Raw genomic sequence first — 23864 nt, forward strand, 5'->3', positions numbered from 1 at the left:
AAAAATAAAACCGTTACTGTAATCTACATTGCAGCGCCGATCTGCTGCAATAGTAGATAGGGGTTGCAAAATCTGGTGACAGAGCCTCTTTAAAAACTGCACCCCTCAAAATATTCTGAACAGCATTTAGAAAGTTTCTTAACCTTTTTGGTGTTTCACAGGAATTAAAGCAAAGTGAAGTGAAATTCACAAATGTAATTTTTTTTGCAGAAAATCTGTTTTAATTCATTGTTTTCTGTAACACAGAAGGTTTTACCAGAGAAACGCAACTCAATATTTATTGCCCAGATTCTGCACTTTTTAGAAATATCCCACATGTGGCCCTAGTGTGCTACTGGACTGAAGCACCGGCCTCAGAAGCCAAGGAGCACCTAGTGGATTTTGGGGCCTCCATTTTATTAGAATATATTTTAGGCACCATGTCAGGTTTGAAGAGGTTTTGTGGTGCCAAATCAGTGAAACCCACCCCAGAAAATACACCATTTAGCAAACTACGCCCCTCAAGAAATTTATCAAGGGGTATAGTGAGCATTTTAACCCAACAGGTTTTTTGCTGAATTTAGTGGAATTAGGATGTAAAAATGAAAATCACATTTTTTTTTCCAATAAAATGTAGAAATCTTCAATATTTACAAGGCATAAAGGAGAAAAAGCACCCCAACATTTGAAAAACAATTTCTCCCGATTACGGTAATGCCCCATATGTGCTAATAAACTGGTGTTTGGACCCACGGCAGGGCTCAGAAGGGAAGAAGCACCATTTGGCTTTTGGAGCTCAAGTTTAGCTGGAATGGTTTTCGGGTGCCATGTCACATTAGCAAAGCCCCTGCGTAGGGCTGGGTGATTAATCAAAATAATTCGCCCTTAAGACCTCCAACGATTCTTTTTTTTAACAGAATCGTTGAATCGATTCTTTAGTGGCGCCGTCGTGCTGTGCTGCTGGAGGAAGCTCTGCCCCGCTTCGCCTTATCACTGCCTGGTCTGCCCCGTCTGACAAGCTGCGCCCCGTTCTGTCCCCGCTTCTCCATGGAACTGCTGTTCTGTACTGAACAAAATGATACAGTACGGAACAGCAATTTCGTGGGGAAGCAGAGACTCCTAGTATATAGACACACCGCCCTGTAGATACTAGCTCCCTTGTGGATAGCGCCACCACCCCGCTGTAGATAGCACCCCCCCATCCTTCTTGTAGACAGCACCTCTGTAGCTCCCACTAGGAGCTGAATCCCCGGTAAGAGCGTCAGCAACCTCAGGCCGGGAATTCCGCTCCCAGTGCTGCGATCTACAAGTGGGGGTAAGGGTGCGAACTGCAAGGGTGTGTGGCACCACTATGTTACTATATGTGGGCACTGTGTCACTATATGTAGCCACTATGTCACTATGTGTAGGCACTGTCACTATGTGGGCACTGTGGCACTATCTACAGGGACATTGCGGCACTATCTACATGGGCACTGTGGTGTTTTCAGGGGATTGGGGCAAAAAAAAAACCTGACAAAGGAGATCCATTTGGAGATACTGATGCAAAATGGACATGAAAAACAGACAATTGATCAGTTTTTCATGGCCATTTTTTTTCACTGTCATGTGACTGTAGCCTAAATGACTATGATGCCAGGAGTCCTGTTCACATGTACCGTGGTAGGGCCGGAAAATCCGTCTGACACACGGCCTGTTTTTTTACGGTCCAAACAGGGTCGTGTGAATCCAACCTTAATGTCATTTATTAAAACCCATGGTGTGGCCAGTACTGCACAGGGTCCTGCTCAGACTTTAAACACTATAATGTAATATCGCCCCAGAGTGCCCGCTCGGCGCTATCTGCCTGGCCCTGCTGCAATTTAGACTGCCCTCACCTGCAGTGTTGGAGACTGGTTGAGGTGATGACGGGCAGTGAGGAATGTTAGTGCACACAGCGCATCATTGATTATAGATTGTTAACCTGTTCCCTGCCGGGAACACAGAAGTTATAATCAATTAGATAGACATTTTTCCAATTGTATTTCTGATAAAGTCTTTGCAATTTGTAAAAATTGTGAAGTTACGTACAATTATTATAGCAATATATGTTAAAAAGTTATTTATATAAATAAAATAATTAATTAAATTGTCTCTTGGTATTTAAAAAGAAAAAAATAAGAAAATCGAGATTCAAATCGAAAATCACCCCTAGTGTTGAAAATAATCTAGATTTTATTTTTTTTGTCAAAATTGCCCAGCCCTACCCCTGCAGGACCAAATCAGTGGAAACCACCCAAAAGTGACCCCATTTGGGAAACTGTACTTTTTTTTTTCTAATAAAACTTAGTTTTAGGTCAGATTTTTCATTTTCACAATAGATAAAGGAGAAAAAAACAGCCCCACATGTGAACTCTTCTGAGCATGGAAATACCCCATATGTGGTGATAAACTGCTATTTGGTCCCACAGCAGGGAGGGCTTACAAAGGAAGGAGAACCATTTGGCTTTTGGAGCTCAAATTTAGCTGGAATGGTTTGCGGTGCCATGTCACACTTGCAAAGCCCCTGTGGGACCAAATCAGTGGAAACCACCCAAAAGTGACTCCATTTGGGAAACTACACCCCTGAAGGAATTTACTCAGGTTGTATAGTGAGCATTTTGACCCCCACAGTTGTTTTGCTGAATTTAGTGGAATTATGCTGTGAAATATAAAAAAAATTTCTGATAAAACGTGGAAATTTTCAATGTTTAAAAGGGAAAAAGAAGAAAAAGGACCCCAACATTTGAAAAGCAATTTCTCCCGATTATAGCAATACCCCACATGTGGTAATAAACTGTTTGGACACATGGCAGGGCTCAGAAGAGAAGAAGCACCATTTGGCTTTCAGGGCTCAAGTTTCGCTGGAATGGTTTTCGGTGTCATGTCGCATTTGCAAAGCCTCTGTGGGACCAAAACAATGGAAGCCCCCCAAAAGTGACTTCATTTGAGAAACTAAAGACCTCAAGGAATTTTTCGAGGGGTATAGTGAGCATTCAGACCCAACAGGTTTATTGTGGAATCTAGTAGAATTAGGCCATGAAAATTAATATCAACATTTTTTCCATTAAAATGTTGACATTTTTCATTTCTACAATGGTTAACCCCTTCCCAACATCCGCCGTATATATACGGCGCTGCCGGGAAGGTGTTCCCGCAAAGCGCCGTATAGGTACTGCGCAGTGATGGTGCGGGCTCAGAAGCAGAGCCGGCACCATCACCGCGGGGTGACAGCTGTATTATATAGCTGGCACCCTCCTGTAACTGCCAGTACCGGAGCTATTCTCCGATCCGGCAGATTAACCCCTCAGATGCTGCGCTCAATAGAGCGCAGCATCTGATAGGTTTTCACCCGACCGGCAACCCAGTGACGCAATCACTGAGTTGCTGTGGCAATCGGATGCCAGAAAATTGCGTCCGAGTCTGCCTTGTACGGGAGCCGATGAGGACCCGCCTGCGGCGTGTCCTCATAGGCTTGCTGTCAGTTAATAACTGACAGCGCTAATACACTGCACTACGTATGTAGTGCAGTGTATTAGAGTAGCGATCGGGGCATCAGGTCCTCATGTCCCCTAGTGGGACAAGTCAAAAAAGTTAAAAAAAGATAATAAAAATGTGGTAAAACAATAAAAACACACACGTTTCAAATAAAAATAAAGCGAAACTGACTTTTTTCCCATAGTAAGTCTTTTATGATGGGAAAAACCGTAAAAATTAAAAAAACTATACATAATTGGTATCGCCGCGTCCATAACGACCCAAACTACAAAATTATTATGTAAATTATCCCGCACGGTGAACGCTGTAAAAAACAAACATGAAAAACAACGCCAGAATCTTTGTTTTTAGGTCACATCTCCTTTCAAAAAAATGCTATAAAAAGTGATCAAAAAGTCACATTTCCTCCAAAATAGTACTAATAAAAACGACAATCCGTCCCGCAAAAAATAATCCCTGACACCGCTTTGTGCACGCAAAAATAAAAAAGTTATGGGTCTTAGAATATGGCGACACAGACAACAAATGATTTTATAAAAAAAGTGATTTTATTGTGCAAAAGCCGCAATACATAAAAAAAACTATACATAATTGGTATCGCCACATACGTAACGACCCAAACTACATAACAATTATGTAATTTATCCCGCACGGTGAACGCCGTAAAAAAATAAATGAAAAACAACGCCAGAATCTTTGTTTTTAGGTCACATCTCCTTCCAAAAAATGCTATAAAAAGTGATCAAAAAGTCACATTTACTCCAAAATAGTACTAATAAAAACGACAATCCGTCCCGCAAAAAATAATCCCTGACACCAATTTGTGCACGCAAAAATAAAAAAGTTATGGGTCTTAGAATATGGCGACACAGAAAACAAATGATTTTATAATAAAAGTGATTTTATTGTGCAAAAGCTGCAATACATAAAAAAAACTATAAAAATTTGGTATCGCCGTAATCGTATCGACCCGCAGAATAAAGCTAACATGTAATTTAGGGCGCACTGTGGATGCCGAAAAAAAAACCAATAAAAAACTATTCCAGAATTGCTTGTTTTTGGTAATTTCCTTTACCAAAAAATGAAATAAAAAGTGATCAAAAAGTCGTATGTGTTCTAAAATGGTACCAATAAAATCTACAGCCCGTCTCGCAAAAAACAAGCCCGCACACCGCTCAATCAACTGAAAAATAAAAAAGTTATGGCACTAGTAATGCGGTGATGAAAAACATCTCAATGCGCAGGCCGGAGGGGAACATTCCTTCAGTTTCAGGGCCCTAGTATTTAGGAACTAGGAAGGTAAGGGACATAGCACATCCGCTGGAAGCGAGGGCGCCCGTATTATACCAGCGCAAAACTTTCCCAGCAAAATTTCCCAAACCATGAAGGAGAAAAAGTCCACATAAGGTGCAGAGTGTTACAAAAGGGGGATAAGAAAGAAAACCGTTTATCAGTGTGACACCGGCCTGCGCATAACAGATCGCTTCACATCGTAACACACATCTATGGATAATTGTATTATTTACCCCATTATTATACCCTCTTATTATGCCCTGATGTTCTCCGCACAGATTACATATGCCACCACATTATAAACTGAAATACCAGCAATACCTCAAACAGAACTACTACCAAGCAAAATCCATGCTCAAAATGGCGGTCTTTCTCTTCTTATTCTCTAGGGGCACAACATATTGTGCGGTGAATAGGCAGATCAGTGGAGAAATTGCAATTTTCACTTTGCACCATCCACTGCGTATTAATTTCTGCAAAACACCTGTGGAGTCTAAATTCTCACTACACCCCTTGATAAATGCCTTTAGGGGTGTAGTTTCTAAAACGGGGTCACTTTTGTTTGGTACATCCGTGGTTTTGCAAATGCAACATGGCATCCGCAACCCATTCCAGCAAAATCTACGCTCCAAAAGATAAATTCCGCTCCTTTTCTTCTGAATGCTCCCATATACATAAACAGCTGATTATAACCACATATGGGGTGTTACCATACTCGGGAAAAATTACTTTACAAATGTTGGGGTGCTTTTTCTTCTCTATTCCTTGTAAAAATTAAAAATGTTGATCTAAAACTACATCTTGTTGGGAAAAAAAAAATATTTTTCATTTTCATGGCTTAATTCTAATTAATTCAGCAAAAAACCTTTGGGATCAAAATTTTCACTATGCCCCTAGATGATTCCTCAGGGGGTGCAGTTTCCCAAATGGAGTCACTTTTGGGGTGTTTCCACTGTATTAGTACTACAGGGACTCAGCAAATGTGACATGGCGCCCAGAAACCATTCCAAAATCCAAATGGTGCTAGTTCCATTCTGAGCCCTACCGTGTGTCCAAACAGATGTTTGTGACCACATGTGTGGTATTGTTTTACTCGGGAGAAGTTGCTTTACAAATTTTATGGTGCTTTTTCTCCTTCAGTCCTTGTGGAAACGAAAAAAAAATACCTAAACCTACATTTTCTTTGGAAAAATGTAAATTTTCATTTTTACGGCCTACTTCCAATAAGTTCTGTAAAACACCTGTGGAGTCAAACTGCTCACTGTACCCCTAGATAATTTCCTCATGGGGTGTAGTTTCCAAAATGGGGTCACTTGTTGGGGGATTCCACTGTTTTGTCCCCTCAGGGGCTTTGCAAATGCAACATGGCCTCCGCAAACCATTCCTGCTAAATTTGAGCTCCAAGAGCCAAATGGCGCTCTTTCCCTTCTAAGCCCTGCCGTGTGTCCAAACAACCGTTTATTACCACATGTGGGGTATTGTTTTACTCGGGAGAAATTGCTCTACAAATGTTGTGGTGCTTTTTCTACTTTAGTTCTTTTGGAAATGAAAAAAATTTAGCTAAACCTACATGTAATTTGAAAAAATGTAGATTTTCATTTTCATGGCCTAGTTCCAAACATTTTTGCAAAAAAACTGGCCGATCAAAATGCTTGCTACACCCCTAAATAAATTCCTCGAGGGGTGTAGTTTCCCAAATGGGGTCACTTTTGGGGGGTTTCCACTGTTTTAGTTCCACAAGACCTGTTCAAAGCTGACATGGTGCCTAAAATATATTCTAATAAAAAGGAGGCCCAAACTCCACCAGGTGCTCCTTTGCTTCTGAGGCCGGTGCTTCAGTCCAGTAGCACACTAAAGCCACATGTGGGATATTTCCTAAAACTGCAGAACCTGGGCAATAAATATTGAGTTGCATTTCTCTGGTAAAACCTTCTGTGGTAAAAAAAAAAAATGGATTCAAAATGAATTTCTGGAAAAAAATAATGAACTTTGTAAATTTCACCTCTACTTTGCCTTAATTCCTGCGCAATGTCTAAAGGGTTAAGAAATGTTCTAAATGCTGTTTTGAATACTTTGAGGGGTGCAGTTTTTAAAATGGGGTGACTTATTGGGGGTTTCTAATATCTAAGGACCTCAAAGCCACTTCACAACTGAACTGGCCCCTGTAAAAATAGCATTTTGAAATTTTCTTGAAAATGTGAGAAATTGCTGCTAAAGTTCTAAGCCTTGTAACGTCCTAGAAAAATAAAATGATGTTCAAAAAACGATGCCAATCTAAAGTAGACATATGGGGGATGTTAGTTAGCAAAATTTTTGTGTGGTATTACTGCCTGTCTTAGAAGCAGATACATTTAAATTGAGAAAAATGCTAATGTTTGCAATTTTTCGCTAAATTTTGGTGTTTTTCACAATTAAATACTGAATGTATCGGGCAAATTTTGCCAGTAACATAAAGTCCAATGTGTCACGAGAAAACAATCTCAGAATCGCTTGGATAGGTAAAAGCATTCCGGAGTTATTACCACATAAAGTGAAACATGTCAGATTTGAAAAATGAGGCTCTGTCAGGAAGGTCAAAAGTGGCCAAAGAGGGAAGGGGTTAAAGGAGAAAAAGCTGCCCAACATTTGTACAGCAATTTCTCCCGAGTACGGAAATATCCCACATGTGATCTTAAACTGGTGTTTGGATACACGGCAGGTAGTGGCGGATTATCATTAGGGCGGTTCGGGCGGCTGCCCGGGGCCTGAGCCTCCCAGGGGGCCCATAGCCACCCAAACCCCCTCATGCCCAGTGGCGTCGCTAGCACCGGAGGGAGCCCCGGTGCCAGGACCGCACCTGTCATGAGACGAACGAAGCTTCCCTCCTACTTAGCAGCCGTGGTCTCTGCTGCTTTAGAAGCTCCCCCTCCAGCCCCCCCTTCCCTGCTCTAAACATCTCTCCTCCTGATGCTAGCTGTCAGTACATGGGGGAGAGGAGACTGTCGGCAGGCTCTGTGTCGGGTTGTGAGCAGGAGAAGATCTGCAGTGAAGACTCACAAATATCCTACATAAAAGATAAGTGCATGTGTGTTTATAATGTGTACTTTATATGTGTATAATGTGCATACTCGTGTGTGTCTGTGATGTGTATTATGTGCATACTCGTGTGTGTAATTTATATGTGTATAATGTGCATACTCGTGTGTGTCTGTGATGTGTATAATGTGCATACTCGTGTGTGTACTTTATATGTGTATAATGTGCATACTCGTGTGTGTCTGTGATGTGTATAATGTGCATACTCGTGTGTGTCTGTGATGTGTATAATGGGCATACTCGTGTGTGCGTATATATATATATATTTCTGCAGCAATTCCGCAGAAACTAGCAGAAATTTTGCTGCAGAAAATGGTGCGTATTTTGCTGCGTTTTTCTCAGTGTTGGGAGATGGTGACGTCTCCTCTGAAAAAACGCATCAATTCTGTCCACTTTCCGCAGCAGGAATTGACATGCTGCAGTACGAGAAATACGCACCGCAGAACAAAATGTCTGGTCGGAAATTTTACGCAGCGTCTGGATGAGATTTGGTAAATCTCACTCACTTTGCTGCTACCGTATTCTGCGTATTTTCCGGGCGGAAAATACGCAGCAATTCCGTTAAGTGTGGACAAGCCCTAATACAGTAGCAGCAGAGTAGATTAGATGTGAACAATTCTCATCACACGCTGCGTAAATGATAAGTGGGGAAAAAAAGCTCAGAAATTGACCTGCGGTGCGTTTTTTTTATTCCACAGCATGTCAATTGTATTTGCGTAAACGCTGCTCATTTGTTTCAGGTTTTCCCCATTTAATTCAACAGATAGCAGATGTTACGTAAAAACGCAATTTAGAAAAAATAAAAATCTTTTACTTGCCCAGAATTCTGTTTCTTCGTCCGGGCCGGCCTCCTGGGATGACGTTTCACCCCATATGACCGCTGCAGCCAAACACAAGCCAATCACAGGCTGCAGCAGTCATATGGGATAAAATGTCATCCCAGGGCTGCAGTGTAGCGACGCTGTGTAGCACTATATACAAGGGGGGGGAGCGCTATATATAAGGGGTGGGGAGCACTGTGTGGCACTATATATAAGGGGGAGTGCTCTGTGATGCTATCTATAGGGGGCTGTGTGGCGCTATCTATAGGGGGGTGTGTGTGGCGCTGTCTACATGGGGGGTTGGCGCTGTGTCCCTGCACAGTGTGATACTGTCAGTATGTAGGGACACAGCCCTGTGAAAGGGGAATCATAACACCCATTTGTTAATGCTTGTGCAAAAAGGTAGTGTTAGCAATAGTTAGGGCGGATTTACACGAACGTGATTTATGTGCGTGCAACCCGCGTGATTTTCACACGGGTCGCACGGACCTATGCAAGTCTATGGGGCAGTGCAGACTGTCCGTGATTTTTGCGCAGCGTGAGTCCGCTGCGTAAAACTCACGACAGGTTATATATTTCGGCGTTTTTCGCGCATCACGCACCCATTGAAGTCAATGGGTGCGTGAAAATCACGCTCGCCACAAGGAAGCACTTCCACGGGACGCGCGTTATTCGCGCAACAGCAGTAAAAGAATGAATGTAAACAGAAAAGCACCACGTGCTTTTCTGTTTACATACATCCAAACGAAGTGTCATAATGATGGCGGCTGCGCGAAATGCACACAGCCGCGCACCATATGAACATGACACACGGAGCTGTCAAGTGCCTTTTGCGCACGCAAAATGCCACGTTTTTTGCGTGCGCAAAACGCAAACGCTCGTGTAAATCCGCCCTTACGGCGCGGCAGGGTGGCGGTGGAGAAGGGGGGCCCAAGTTTTGGTAACAGCCCAGGGCCCATGGTCTTCTTAATCCGCCACTAACTGCAGGGCTCAGAAAGGCTGGAGCGGTACCTGGCATGCAGATTTTGCTGGAATGGTTTTTGGGTGCCATGTCGAATTTGCAAAACCTCTGCTGGACTAAATCAGTAGAAACCCCACAAAAGTGATCCCAGTTAGAAAACTACACCCCTGAAGAAATTTATCAAGGGGTATAGTGAGCATTTTGACCCCACAGGCTTTTTGGTGAATTTAGTGGAATTATGCTGTGAAATTGAAAATTACCTTTTTTTCTGTCACAACGTGGAAATTTTCAATTTTTACAAAGAATAAAGGAGAAAAAACACCCCAACATTTGAAACGCAATTTCTCGCGATTACGTCAATACCCCATATTGGGTCATAAACTGCTGTTTGGACACACGGCAGAGCTCAAAGGCAAGAGTGTTATTTGTCATGCAGATTTTGCTGGCTTGGTTTTAGGGCGCCATGTTGCATTTGCAAAACCCTAAGGTACCAGAGTACAGTTGAAGCACCCAAGAGGTGACCCCATTTTAGAAACTACACCCCTCAAGGCATGTATCATTTGCCTGGACATATGACAGGGCTCTGAAGTGAAGAGCACCATGCGCATTTGAGGTCTATTTTTGTGATTTTCACACCATTGGTCCACAATTGCAGGGCTCTGAGGTCAAATAGTAAAACAAGCCCCCAAGTAGTGACCCCTATTTTTGAAACCACACCCCTTTAAGGCATTTTAACCCCTTCCCGCTCCTGGACGTACTATTAGGTCATGGTAGCTGTATCGTTTGCGCTCCATGACCTAATAGTACGTCACGGGAGTAACGGCCATTTCGGCTGTCTTCCCGACACATGCAGGAGCTGTGACAGCTGCTGTCTCGTACAGCAGTTGCCGCAGCTCCTACAGCAGGGACCGATCGCTGTGTCCCCGCTGATTAACCCCTTAAAAGCCGCGTTCAATAGCTTTTTAGGGGTTAAGCTGCCATCGCCGGCCTGCTACACGATAGCAGCCGGCGATGGTGACTATGGCATCCGGACACCAAACAATGGCGTCCGGCTATGCCATCGACGGAAGCCTTGTTGGTCCTGACAAAGTCAGGACCCACTATGCTTGCTGTCAGTAAGTAGCTTGCAGCTCTAATACACTGTACTACACATGTAGTGCAGTGTATTAGAATAGCGATCAGGACCTCCTGCCCTCAAGTACACTAGTGGGACAAAGTAATAAAGTTTAAAAAAAATTAAAAAAAGATGTGTAAAAATAAGAAAATAAAAGTTTTAAAAGTAATAAAAGTAAAAATACCCCTTTTTCCCTTATCAGCACCAGAATCACAATTGTTTGGTTACTTCACCGCCCAAAAAATGGAATAAAAAGAGATCAAAAAGTCCTAAAAATGGTACTGATCGAAACTACAGTTCGTTACCCAAAAAACAAGTCCTCGCACGGCTTTCTTGATGGAAAAAGTTATGGCTCTTAGAATAAGGTAACACAAAAAGCAAATGATTTTTTACAAAAAGTATTTTATTGTGCAAACGCCATAAGACATAAAAAAAACTATAAACATATGGTATCGCCGTAATCGTATCACCCCGCAGAATAAAGTAAATATGTCATTTATAGCGCATGGTGAATGCTGTAAAAAAAAAAAATTGAATAAAAAAACAATAGTAGAATTGCTGTTTTTTAGTCACCACGCCACTTAAAGATAGAATAAAAACTGATCAAAAAGTCGAAGGCACCCCATGAAAACTCCAATGAATTCCTCAAGGTGTCTAGTTTCCAAAATGGGGTCACTTTTGGGGATTTCCACTGTTTTGGCACCACAAGACCTCTGCAACCGGACATGGTGCCTAATAAAAAGGAGGCCTCAAAATCCACTAGGTACACCTTTGTTTCGGAGGCCGCTGCTTCAGTCCATTACCACACTAGGGCCACATGTGGGATATTTCTCAAAACTGCAGAATCTGGGCAATAAGTATTAAGTTGTGTTTCTCTGGTAAAACCTTTTGTGTTATAAAAAAAAAATGGTATAAAAAGGATTTTCTGACAAAAAAAATAAAAATATGTCAATTTCACCTCTACTTTGCTCTAAATTCCTGTGAAACACCGAAAGGGGTCATAAACTTTCTAAATGTTGTTGTGAATACTTTGAGGGGCCTAGTTTATAAAATGGGGTGTTTCATAGGGGTTTCTAATATATAGGCCCCTCATAGCAACTTCAGAACTGAACTGGAACCTAAAAAAAAAAAAAATTAGGCAATACTTCGCTTCTTACATTATACTAATAATGAGCAGTGCCCACCCCGAGATTACCCCAGTTTTGACCGTTTGTAACGGAAACCCCTATTAGACCATTTCAGTGCCCGGTTTTCCCAAGCATACACCCCAGAGAATTGTATTTCTATTGAGGAGTCCTTGGTACATTTTAAAGGGAGGCTTCAATTCCGCCAGTACCTGCCGAGTAAGAGGGCAAGGTATGGCGTGAAGATGTATAAGCTGCGCGAGAGTGCATCAGGGTATGCCTACAAATTTAGGATATATGAAGAAAAGGACACCAGTATTCAGCCCCACAATGCCCCCCCTTACTGGGAGTTAATGCAAAAATTGTGTGGGATTTGGTGAACCCACTACTGGACCAGGGTTACCACCCCTAAGTGGATAATTTTTATACCAGCGTCCCACTCTTCAAGTGCCTCGCTTCTAGAAGTACTGCAGCATGCGGCACAGCTAGAAGAAATCTGAGAGGCCTCCCTAAGACTCTGCTTGGGCAAACAAGAAGGGGTGAGAGCAGGGCACATTCTAGCAGCAACATATTGTGTGTCAAGTACAAGGACAAGGGAGATGTCCTTGTATTGACAACAATACATGCCCACACCAGTGCCCATGTACCTGTACAATGTACCAGTACAGAGACCCCCAAACCAGATTGTATCCTGGACTACAATAGGTACATGGGAGGGGTGGACTTGTCAGATCAAGTCCTGAAGCCCTACAGCGCCATGCGGTGTGGTATAAGAAGTTTGCCGTGCACATCATACCGATGGCATTGTACAATGCGTACATGCTACGTCGATGTACAGGCCAGATGGGAACTTTCCTGGAATTTCAAGAGGTGGTTATCAAGAAACTAATTTTTAGGGACCAAGAAGGGGGCACCCAGTACTTCTGGAAGCGAGGCCACATGCATCATACCAGTGCAACACTTTCCAGGAGAAGTTCCCCAAACTGGCAAGAAGGGCATAAGTCAAAAGAGGTGCAAAGTCTGCTATAAGAGGGGGATAAGGAAGGACACAATATATCAATGTGACACGTGTCCCGAAAAACTAAGGCTCTGTATGAAAGAGTGTTTTAAAATGTATCAAACATCCCTTGATTTTTAATCTACCCCAGTTTTACTTACCCTGATGCACTCTGCACAGTTTATCTCCCTCGTCTTTCCCTTCTGAGCCCTGCTGCGTGCCCAGGCAGCTGATAACAGCCACATTGAGGGTATTGCCATACCCGTGAGAACCCACATTAGCGTTTATGGGGTGTATGTCTCCGGTCAAAATGCTCACTACACCTCTAGATGAATGCCTTAAGGGGTGTAGTTTTTAAAACGGGGTCACTTCTTGGGGGTTTCAACTGTACTGGTACCTCAGGGGCTTCTGCATACATGACTTCGCACCAGAAAATCCCCAGTAGGCCAAATGGTGATCCTTTCCTTCTGAGCCCTCCCATGGGCCCAAACGGCAGTTTATCACCATAAATGGGGTATTGCCGCACTCAGGACAAATTGGGCAATAAAATGGGGTATTTTATTTCTTGTGACAATAAGAAATTTTCAGCCAAAACAACATATTATTGGAATTTTTTTTATTTTTTTTAATTCCCAGCCCAATTCAAATAAGTTCTGTGAAAAAACTATGGGGTCAAAATGGTCACAACACCCATAAATGAATTCCTTGAGGGGTGTAATTTCCAAAATGGTGTCACTTCTGGCGGGTTTCCATTGCTTTGATACCTCTGGGGCTCTGCAAATGCGACATGGCACCCAAAAACTAATCCAGCAAAATCTGGACTCCAAAGAATAGATAGCGCTCCTTTCCTTCTGAGCCCTCCCATGGGCCCAAACGGCAGTTTATCACCACAAATGGGGTATTGCTCCACTCAGGACAAATTGGGCAAAAAAATGGAGTATTTTATTTCTTGTGAAAATAAGAAATTTTGAGCTAAAACGACATATTATTGGAAACAAAATTAAAAAAAAATTAATTCTCAGCCCAATTCAAATAAGTTCTGTGAAAAACCTATGGGGTCAAAATGGTCACAACACCCATAAATTAATTCCTTGAGGGGTGTAGTTTCCAAAATGGGGTCACTTCTGGTGGGTTTCCATTGCTTTGATACCTCTGGAGCTCTGCAAATGCGACATGGCACTGAAAACCAATCCAGCAAAATCTGCGCTCCAAAGAACACATAGCGCTCCTTCCCTTCTGAGGCCTCCCATGGGCTCAAACGGCGGTTTATCGCCACAAATGGGATATTGCTGCACTCAGCAGAAATTAAGCAACAAAATAGGGTATTTTGTTCCCTGTGAAAAAAGAAATTTTGATGAAAATTGACATCTTATTGGAAAAAATTGCATTTTTTTAATTTCACAGCCCAATTAAAATACGTGCTGTGTAAAAACTGTGGGGTCAAAATGGTAACAACAACCATAAATTAATTCCTTGAGTGGTGTGGTTTCCAAAATGTGGTGACTTTTGGGGGATTCCTACTGTTTTGGCACCTCAATACCTCTTCAAACCTGGCATGCTGCCTAAAATATATTCTAATAAAAAAGAGGCCTCAAAATGTACTAGGTCCTTCTTTGCTTCTGGGGCTTGTGTTTTAGTTCACAAGCGCACAAGAGCCACATGTGGGACATTTCTAAAAACTGCGGAATCTGGACAATACATATTTAGTAGTGTTTCTCTGGTAAAACCTTCTGTGTTACAGAAAAAATGTTAATACAATTGAAATTCAGCAAGAAAAATGAAATTTGCAAATTTCACCTCTACTTTGCTTTAATTCCTGTGAAATGCCTAAAGGGTTAAATAAACTTTCTAAATGCTGTTTTGAATACTTTGAGGGGTCTAGTTCTCAAACTGCGGTGTTTTATGGGGTTTCTAATACATAGGCCCCTCAAAGCCACTTCAGAACCGAACAGGTACCTTAAAAAAAAGGCTTTTGAAATTTTCTTAAAAATATGAGAAATTGCTGTTTATGTTCTAAGCCTTGCAACGTCCATGAAAAATAAAACAATGTTCAAAAAACGATGCCAATCTAAAGTAGACATATGGGAAATGTGAACTATTAACTATTTTTGGTGGTATAACCGTCTGTTTTACAAGCAGGTGCATTTAAATTCTGAAAAATGCTATTTTTTATAAATTTTCATTAAATTTTGCAATTTTTCACCAATAAACACTAAATATATCGTCCAAATTGTACCACTAACATATAGCCCAATGTGTCATGAGAAAAGAATCTCAGAATCGCTTGGATAGGTTTAAGCATTCCGACGTTATTACCACATAAAGTTAAATATGTCAGATTTCAAAAATGTGCTCTGAGCCTTAACCCCTTCCCGCAAAATCACGTACAGTTACGTCATGGGAGATGGACTGTTCGCGCATCTTGACGTAAATGTACGTCATGGAGATGAAGCTGGCTCAGGAGCCGAGCCAGCGACATCACCGCCGGGTGACAGCTGTATGTTACAGCTGGCACCCTGAGGTATCGGCCAGGACCGGAGCTAGCCTCCGATCCGACCGATTAACCCCTCACATGCTGCGTTGAATAGCGATCGCAGCATGTGAGGAGTTTATAGCCACCGGCGCCCCAGCAACATGATTGCTGGGTTGCCGGTGGCTGCAAAGGCGATCGGAGGGCTAATGCTTACCTCCCGGTCCGCCAGCAACGGAATCCTCCTATGCCCCGTCGTCGGCGGGGCCCAGGAGGCTTCCGGTACCATCGGCAAGATGGCGCCGGCTCAGCTTCCGGCTCAGAAGCTGAGCCGGCGTCATCAGCAGTGGGTGTCCGCTGTATGTTACAGCGGACACCCCGATCTATCGCCAGGAACCGGAGCTAGCTCAGATTCCTGGCATTAACCCCTTCGATGCAGCGATCCATTGTGATCGCTGCATCCTAGAGGTTTGTAGCAAATCGGCAGCCTTGCCACGCGATGGCAATGCTGGCGACTGCTACCATGGCAACAGGAGCCCTAACAATGGACTCCTGTCTGCCATTACGTAAGCTGATTAGGCCCCGCCCAGAGGCGGAGCCTGATCGGCTTGCTGTCAGTGAACAACTGACAGTTCTAATACATTGCACTACATAGGTAGTGCAATGTATTAGAACATCAAACAAACTGTTGGACCTTCAAGTCCCCTAGTGGGACTAAAGAAAAGTGTCAAAAAAAGTGTCAAAAAAGTAAAAATAAAAGTTGTAAAAAATACAATAAAAGTTTCAAATAATAACACAAAACACAATCGCCCTTTTTCCCTTATCAAGTCATTTATTATTGAAAAAAATAATAAAGCCATACATATTTGGTATTGCTGCGACCGTAACGACCTGAACTATAAAAATATTATGTTATTTATTCCGCACAGTGAACGCCGTAAAAAAAAAAAAAAAAAAATACTGACATAATTGCTATTTTTTGGTCACTTTGTCTTCCAAAAATTGAAATAAAAAGTGATCAAAAAGTCGCATGTACCTAAAAATGGTACCTATAAAAACTATAACTCGTCTCGCTAAAAACAAGCCATCATACATCTCCGCCGACGAAAAATGTAAAACCGTTATGGCTCTCACAACTTGGCGACAGAAAAAATCCATTCTCTTTACAAAAGTTATTTTATTGTGCAAAAAGTTGTAAAACATAAAAAGTGCTATAAATTAGGTATCACCGGAATCAGACTGACCCGCAGAATAAAGGTAACATGTAATTTATAACACGTGGCGAACGCTGTATAAAAAGAACTAAAAAAATATGCCAGAATTGCTGTTTTTTGGTCACCTTACCTCCCAAAAAAAAAAGGATAACAAGTGATCAAAAAGTCGCGTGTACCCCAAAATGGTACCAATAAAAACTACAGCTCGTCCCACAAAAAAAAACAGCCCTCATACCACTACGTCTATGAAAAAATAAAATTAGTCAAGGCACCAATAAGCCAGGAAATAAAAATATGCAGTTGTGCAGCCCGAGGGGGAACATTTCTTCTGTTTCAAGTGACGAATTATCAAGGCCCCTAAAATTAGGGATCCAGGAAGGGGAGGGCCCAAACATATCTGTTGGAAGCGAGGGTGCCCGTATTATACCAGGACAACACTTCCCAGAAAAATTCCCCAAACTGCAAAGGTGCCGAGTGCGGACCAAAAGGGGGATAAGTAAAGACCATTTATTAGTGCGACACCGGCCTGTGCAGAAAGGATTGTGTCACAGCATAACACACATCTATGGATTATTTTATTGTTTTTTTTTACCCCACTATACCACCTGACTATGCCCCTTATATACTCCGCCCGCCTTACATGTACCCCCACATTATAAACGGAAACACCAGTAAGACTCCAAACAAAACTACTACAAGCAAAATCCACGCTCCAAAAGCCAAATGGCTCTACCTCCCTTCTGAACCCTACAGTGTGCCCAAACAGCAGTTTACTTCCACATATATGGCATCGCCATACCCGGGAGAACCCTTTTAATAATTTTTGGGGTGTGTGTCTCCAGTGGCACAAGCTGGATATTGGCATATCTATTGAAAAACCATTTTCACTCTGCAACATCACGTGCACACCAATTTCTGCCAATCACCTGTGGGGTTAATATGCTCACTACACCCCTAGGTGAATACCTTGAGGGGTGTAGTTTCCAAAATGGGGTCACTTCTGGGGGGGATGCACTGTTTTGGTCCCACAGGGACTTTGCAAATGCGAGATAGCGCCCAGAAACCAATCCAGCAAAATCTGTACTCCAAAAGCCAAATGGCGCTCCTTCCCTTCTGTGCCCTACTCTGTGCCTAAACAGCAGTTTATGACCACATATGTGGTATTGTCATACACAGGAGAAGTTGCTTTACAAGTGTTGTGGTGCTCTTTTACATTTATTTGTTGAGAATATGAAACATTTTCAGCTAAAACTACGTCTTATTGAAGAAAAAGGATTTTTTTTATTTTCACTGCCCAATTCTAATAAAATCTATGAAACACCTGTGGGGTCAAAATGCTCACTACACCACTAGATGAACTCCTCAAGAGGTGTAGTTTTGTGAATGGAATCACTTTTGGGGAGTTTCCACTGTACTGACACCTTAGGAGCTTTGCAAAAGTGACATGGTGTCAAGAAACCAATCCAGCAAAATCTGTGCTCCAAAAGCCAAATGGCACTCCTTCTCTTCTGATCCTTGCCGTGTGCCCAAACAGCAGTTTATGACCACAAATGGGGTATTGCCGTACTCCAGAGAAGTTGCTTTACAAATGTTGGGGTTCTTTTATTCCTTTATTTGTTGAGAAAATGAAAAATGTGGAGCTAAAGCTACGTCTTATTGGAAAAAAAGGATTTTTTTTATCTTCACTGCCCAATTCTAATAAAATCTATGAAACCCCTGTGGGTTCAAAATGCTCACTACACCCCTAGATGAATTCTTCAAGGGGTGTAGTTTCCTAAATGGAGTCACTTTTTTGGTGTTTTCACTGTTTTGGTCCCTTAGGGGCTTTGCAAATGCGACGTGGTCTCCGCAAACCATTCCTGCTAAATTTGAGCTCCAAAAGCCAAATGGCGCTCTTTCCCTTCTAAGCTCCGCCGTGTGTCCAAAAAGCCGTTTATGACCACATGCGGGGTATTGTTTTACTCGGGAGAAATTGCTTTACAAAAGTAGTGGTGCATTTTCTCCTTTTAGTCCTTGTGGAAATTAGAAAAAATTAGCTAAACCTACATTTTCTTTGAAAGAATGTAGATTTTCATTTTCACGGCCTACTTCCAATAATTTCTGCAAAAAACCTGCGGGGTCAAAATGCTCACTATACCCCTAGATAATTTCCTCAAGGGGTATAGTTTCCAAAATGGTGTCACTTTTGGGGGATTTCCACTGTTTTGGTGCCGCAAGAGCCTTTCAGATCCGACATGGAGCCTAAAATATTTTCTAATAAAAAGGAGGCCCCAAAATCCTCTAGGTGTTCCTTTGCTTCTGAGGCCGGTGCTTCAGTCCATTACCGCACTAGGGCCACATGTGGGGTATTTCTAAAAACTGCAGAATCTGGGCAATAGATATTGAGTTGCGTTTCTCTGGTAAAACTTTCTGTGTTACAAAAAAAATAGATGAAAAATGAATTTCTGCAAAAAAAAAAGAAATTTGAACATTTCACATCTAGTTTGCCTTAATTCCTGTGAAACATCTAAAGGGTTAAGAAACTTTCTAAATGCTGTTTTGAATACTTTGAGGGGTGAAGTTTTTAAAATGGGGTGACTTATCGAGGGTTTCTAATGTATAAGGCCCTAAAATCCACTTCATAACTGAACTGGCCCCTGTAAAAATAGCCTTTTGAAATTTTCTTGAAAATGTGAGAAATTGCTGCTAAAGTTCTAAGCCTTGTGATGTCATAGAAAAATAAAAGGATGTTCAAAAAACAATGCCAATCTAAAGTAGACATATGGGTGATGTTAATTAGCAACAATTTTGTGTGGTATTACCATCTGTCTTACAAGCTGATACATATAAATTTAGAAAAATGCAAATTTTTGCAATTTTTCGCTACATTTTGGTGTTTTTCACAATTAAATACTTAATGTATCGAGCAAATTTTGCCAGTAACATAAAGTCCAATGTGTCACGAGAAAAAAATCTCAGAATCGCTTGGATAGGTAAAAGCATTCCGGAGTTATTACCACATAAAGTGAAACATGTCAGATTTGAAAAATGAGGCTGTGTCCTGAAGGCCAAAACAGGCTGTGTCCTTAAGGGGTTAAGGCCCAAACTAGGCTGCGTCCTTAAGGGTGGATTCACACGAACGTGTATTGGGTCCGTGCGGGCCGCGTGGTTTTCACGTGCCACGCACAGACCAATACAAGTCTATGGGGCAGTACAGACAGTCCGTGATTTTTGCGCAGCGTTTGTCTGCTGCGCAAAAAGCGCGACATGGTCAATATCTCTGCGTATTTCGTGCATCACGCACCCATTGAAGTCAATGGGTGCGTGAAAACCACGCAGGTCGCACGGAAGCACTTCCGTGCGAACTGCCTGTTTCGCGCACCAGCTGTCAAAAGGATGAATGTAAACAAAAAAGCACCACGTGCTTTTCTGTTTACAAACATCCAAACTGAGTGTCTTTGAGATGAGCGAACCCGGACAACCGAACCGAACTTCACCGGGTTCGGCCGAACTCGTTTTGGCCGAACCCGGCAAAAAAATTTCCGGTACGCGACGTCAGGAGATAGTCACTGTCCAGGGTGCTGAAAGAGTTAAACTGTTTCAGCACCCTGGACAGTGACTTCCGATCCCAATATACATGAACGTGTAAAAAAAAAAAAGAAGTTCTGACTTACCAATAACTCCCGGCTTCTTCCTCCAGTCTGACCTCCTGGGATGACAATTCAGTCCAAGTGACAGCTCCAGCCAATCACAGGCCAAGCACAGGCTGCAGCGGTCACATGGACTGCGGCGTCATCCAGGGAGGTGGGGCCCGATGTCAAGAGAGGCGCGTCACCAAGGACGCGTCACCAAGGCAACGGCCGGGAGGGAAGTTCTCGGTAAGTACAAACTTTTTCTTTTTTTTTAACAGGTTTCTCGATATTGTGATCGGCATTCACTGTCGAGGGTGCTGAAAGAGTTAACTGCCGATCAGTTAACTCTTTCAGCACCCTGGACAGTGACTGACGTAGACTAGACTCATCTCTATGATGGCGGCTGCGCGAAAATCACGCAGCCGCGCATCATACACGGATGACACACGGAGCTGTCAAGTGGTTTTTGCGCGTGCAAAGCGCCGCATTTTTTGCGCGCGCAAAAACGCAACGTTCGTCTGAATAAGCCCTAAGGGGTTAAGGGGTATAGTGAGTATTTTGACCCCACAGGTGTTTTTTCATTAGAAATTAATGCGCAGCAGATGGTGCCGTGGAAATTGCAATTTTCCGCTGATTAGCCATTTTAGTGCACAATATGTTTTGCCCAGTTTGTGCCACCAAAGACAAATACCCCATACAATTTTAAGTGGGTTCTCCTGGGTATGGCGATGCAATATATGTGGATGTAAACTGCTGTTTGGGCACGCTGTAGGGTTCAGAAGGGAGGGAGCGGCATTTGGAGCACACATTTATCTTAGTAATAGTTCTGTTTGGGGTTTTATTGGTATTTCAGTTTATAATATGGGGAGCATATGTAATCTGTGCGGAGTACATAAGGGTATAATAAGAGGGTATAATAATTCGGTAAATAAATAATAATTCATAGATGTGCGGCCAGTGTCGCACTGATAAATGGTGCCCGATCTTATCCGCTTTTGGAACGATCTGCACATTTTGTGATGTCATATTCTGAGAGCCAGAACTTTTTTTCTTTTTTCTCCACCGGAGCTGTGTGAGGGCTTATTTGTTGCGGGACAATCTGTAGTTTTTATTAGTACCATTTTGGGGTAGATGCGATTTTTTTGATCACTTTTTATAAAAAATTTTGCCAAGCAAGGTGACCAAAAACAAGCAATCCTGACAATGTCTTTTATTCTTTTTTTTTACGCCATTCATCGTGGGCTATAAATAACTATTTTACTTTACTCTGCGGGTCGATACGATTACGGTGATACCAAATGTATATAGTTTTTTTACGTTTTGGAGAATTTGCACAATAAAATCACTTTTTTTTTATTTTTTATTTTTTGTGTGACCATATTCTGAGAGCCATAACTTTTATTTTTCAGTCAAAAAAGCTGTGTAAGGGCTTGTTATTTGAGGGACCGGTTGTAGTTTTTATTGGTACTGTTTTGGGGTGCATGCAACTTTTTGATCACTTTTTATTCCATGTTTTCGGAGGGGTGGCGATAAAAAAAATAGGGATTCTAGCATTGTTTTTTATTTTTATTTTTTGGTTTTCATTTTTTTCCTATAATAAAAGCCTAATTTAAGGAAAAAAAGCAGTGTTCGTTTTTATAAAATGTAAACTTTTTTTTGTACACTTTTATTCAACTTTTTTATTAACTTTTTTCAACATTTTTTTTTGTCCCACTAGGTGACTTGAGGGCCTGCACCTCTGATCTTTACTGTAATGCATTGCACTACCCACGTAGTGCAATGCATTAGAGTTGTCAGTCATTCGCTGACAGCAAGCCTATTGGGTTCCGTCTCTGTGCGGGGGATAAAAGGCTCTCATCCATGGCAGACCAGGAGGCCATTGTTGGGCTTCCGGTTGCCATAGTAATGATCGGCAGCTTCACGATTACATCGTGTAGATGCTGATCGCTACAAACCACTAAGATGCCACGATTGCTTTTGATCGCTGCATCTAGGGGGTTAATGGCAGGGATCGGAGCTAGCTCCATACCCTGCCGTTACAGCCTGGTGTCAGCTGTAACATACAGCTGACACTTGCGCCATCTTTCTTTTGCGGCCAGACGCCTTTTAGGCCCCCGCCTAAGCCTAGCACCTAGCAGGCTCCTGTACTTGGCAGACAGGAGGCCATTGTTAGGCTTCCGTTCTGCCAGAACAGCCATCGGAACCTCACTATGATGTTGGATGTCGTTAAGGGGTTAAAATCTGGCACATTTGTAATTCTCAGACTGAATCTATTTTTATGGCTGCTATCATTAGCCATTTTTTGCCACTAATTTGAGCCTTTGTTAATTTTTTTACTTTAAAAAAGGAGTCTAAAAATACATTAACTTTTAGTAAAATAAACTTAACTATGCCCACTTCTCTCATCCGTTTTCTTTTTTAGTGTAAGAAGGCAAACGTCGCAATTTTCAACTAAATAATAAATGTGGGCCATAGAATGAAAACAAAAGGCATTTAGTCTTTAGAAGAAGGAAATAAGAAAACTGTCCAGCTACTAAAGGTATTTTCTTATGCACTGTTTTTCCTGCTGTATTTTACCACAGTGACTAGATGTTACATTACATTGTAGTTAAAGGCTACGGAAACCTTTGGTGTTTCGTTTTTTTCCCTTCAATAAAATGTATGTGTTTTAGCATTAAAATAACTTTTTTAATATACTTTATTAAAATTTTGTTTCATTTCACTTCTGCAGCTTCCATGTATCACTGTACATAAAAGCTGCAGAATGACGTTGTCAGCCGAAACCGTCATTAAACTGGTATGACTGTTTGGCTGACAGTGGCTCCTGTGTGTCCTTGAGACACCACCTAAGCCTAATATAAATCAGTATGGCTGAAGTGATGTCTCCGGAGCACACAGAAGCTACTGTCAGCCAAGCCGTCAGACTAGCTCACTGACTGACTCAGCTGACAGCAACGTTGTGCAGTTTCTATGTATAGTGAGACAGCTGCAATTTTGCCACATATTTAGCGTTGTGGTAATGGTTCGGCTTCCTACCAAACTGTAGCATCGTGGGATTCTATCATGTATTGAATTTTAAGCTTTAGTAAAGGGAATATGTCATATTCACGGACCCCTGTAACTACAGTATATATAAGATGCATTAAAGGCATTATCTGGGGACCAAAAATTGCAAAAAAAGACACGAATGTACATTACTTTAAAATTCGGTACTAAATCGTCCAGTTCAAACCTGGTGAATTGAACCCGGAAATCCTGTAGCTTTTCTAATATTGATGACGCACCGACACAGCCCCACGTGACTGAGGGCTTGCTTTCTGTGCTGTTCGTGTCGGCGTGTTATCAATCGCATGACCGCAAGGGGCTGTTACATTGCCTATTTCTGGAGTACCCGAGCAGAGCATCAGCTAGCACTTTGCTCGGGAAACAAGCACTGCTCCCGACATTTGGTCAGTAACTTCAGCGGCTTCCTATCGCTGGAGTTCCCGAGCAGAGCATCAGCTGATGCTCTGCCCGGGGACTCCAGCACTGCTGCCGACATCACTGTCCATATCTGGACAGTGACAGTGACGTTGGCAGCAGTGCTGGAGTCCCCAGCCAGAGCATCAGCTGTTGCCCTGCTTGAGAACTCCAGCGATAGGAAACCCCTGAAGTCACTGACTGTTGACGAAATAATGGGCCAAAATATA

At 42.2% G+C, this 23864-nt stretch overlaps 1 long non-coding RNA gene across 2 annotated transcripts in view; it reads left to right on the forward strand.

The window, feature by feature from the left end:
• Positions 1-7760: 7760 nt before the first annotated feature.
• Positions 7761-23864, forward strand: part of LOC142741697 (uncharacterized) — a 38528-nt gene continuing 22424 nt past the window's right edge. For both annotated transcript variants that reach the window (XR_012881244.1, XR_012881245.1), the window contains exons 1-2: positions 7761-7852; positions 22598-22714. This is a non-coding gene — a long non-coding RNA (uncharacterized LOC142741697). The remainder of the gene's footprint in view (positions 7853-22597; positions 22715-23864) is intronic.

The sequence above is a fragment of the Rhinoderma darwinii genome, chromosome 1 (assembly GCF_050947455.1).
Source record: "Rhinoderma darwinii isolate aRhiDar2 chromosome 1, aRhiDar2.hap1, whole genome shotgun sequence".
NCBI classification, from domain to species: Eukaryota; Metazoa; Chordata; class Amphibia; order Anura; family Rhinodermatidae; genus Rhinoderma; species Rhinoderma darwinii.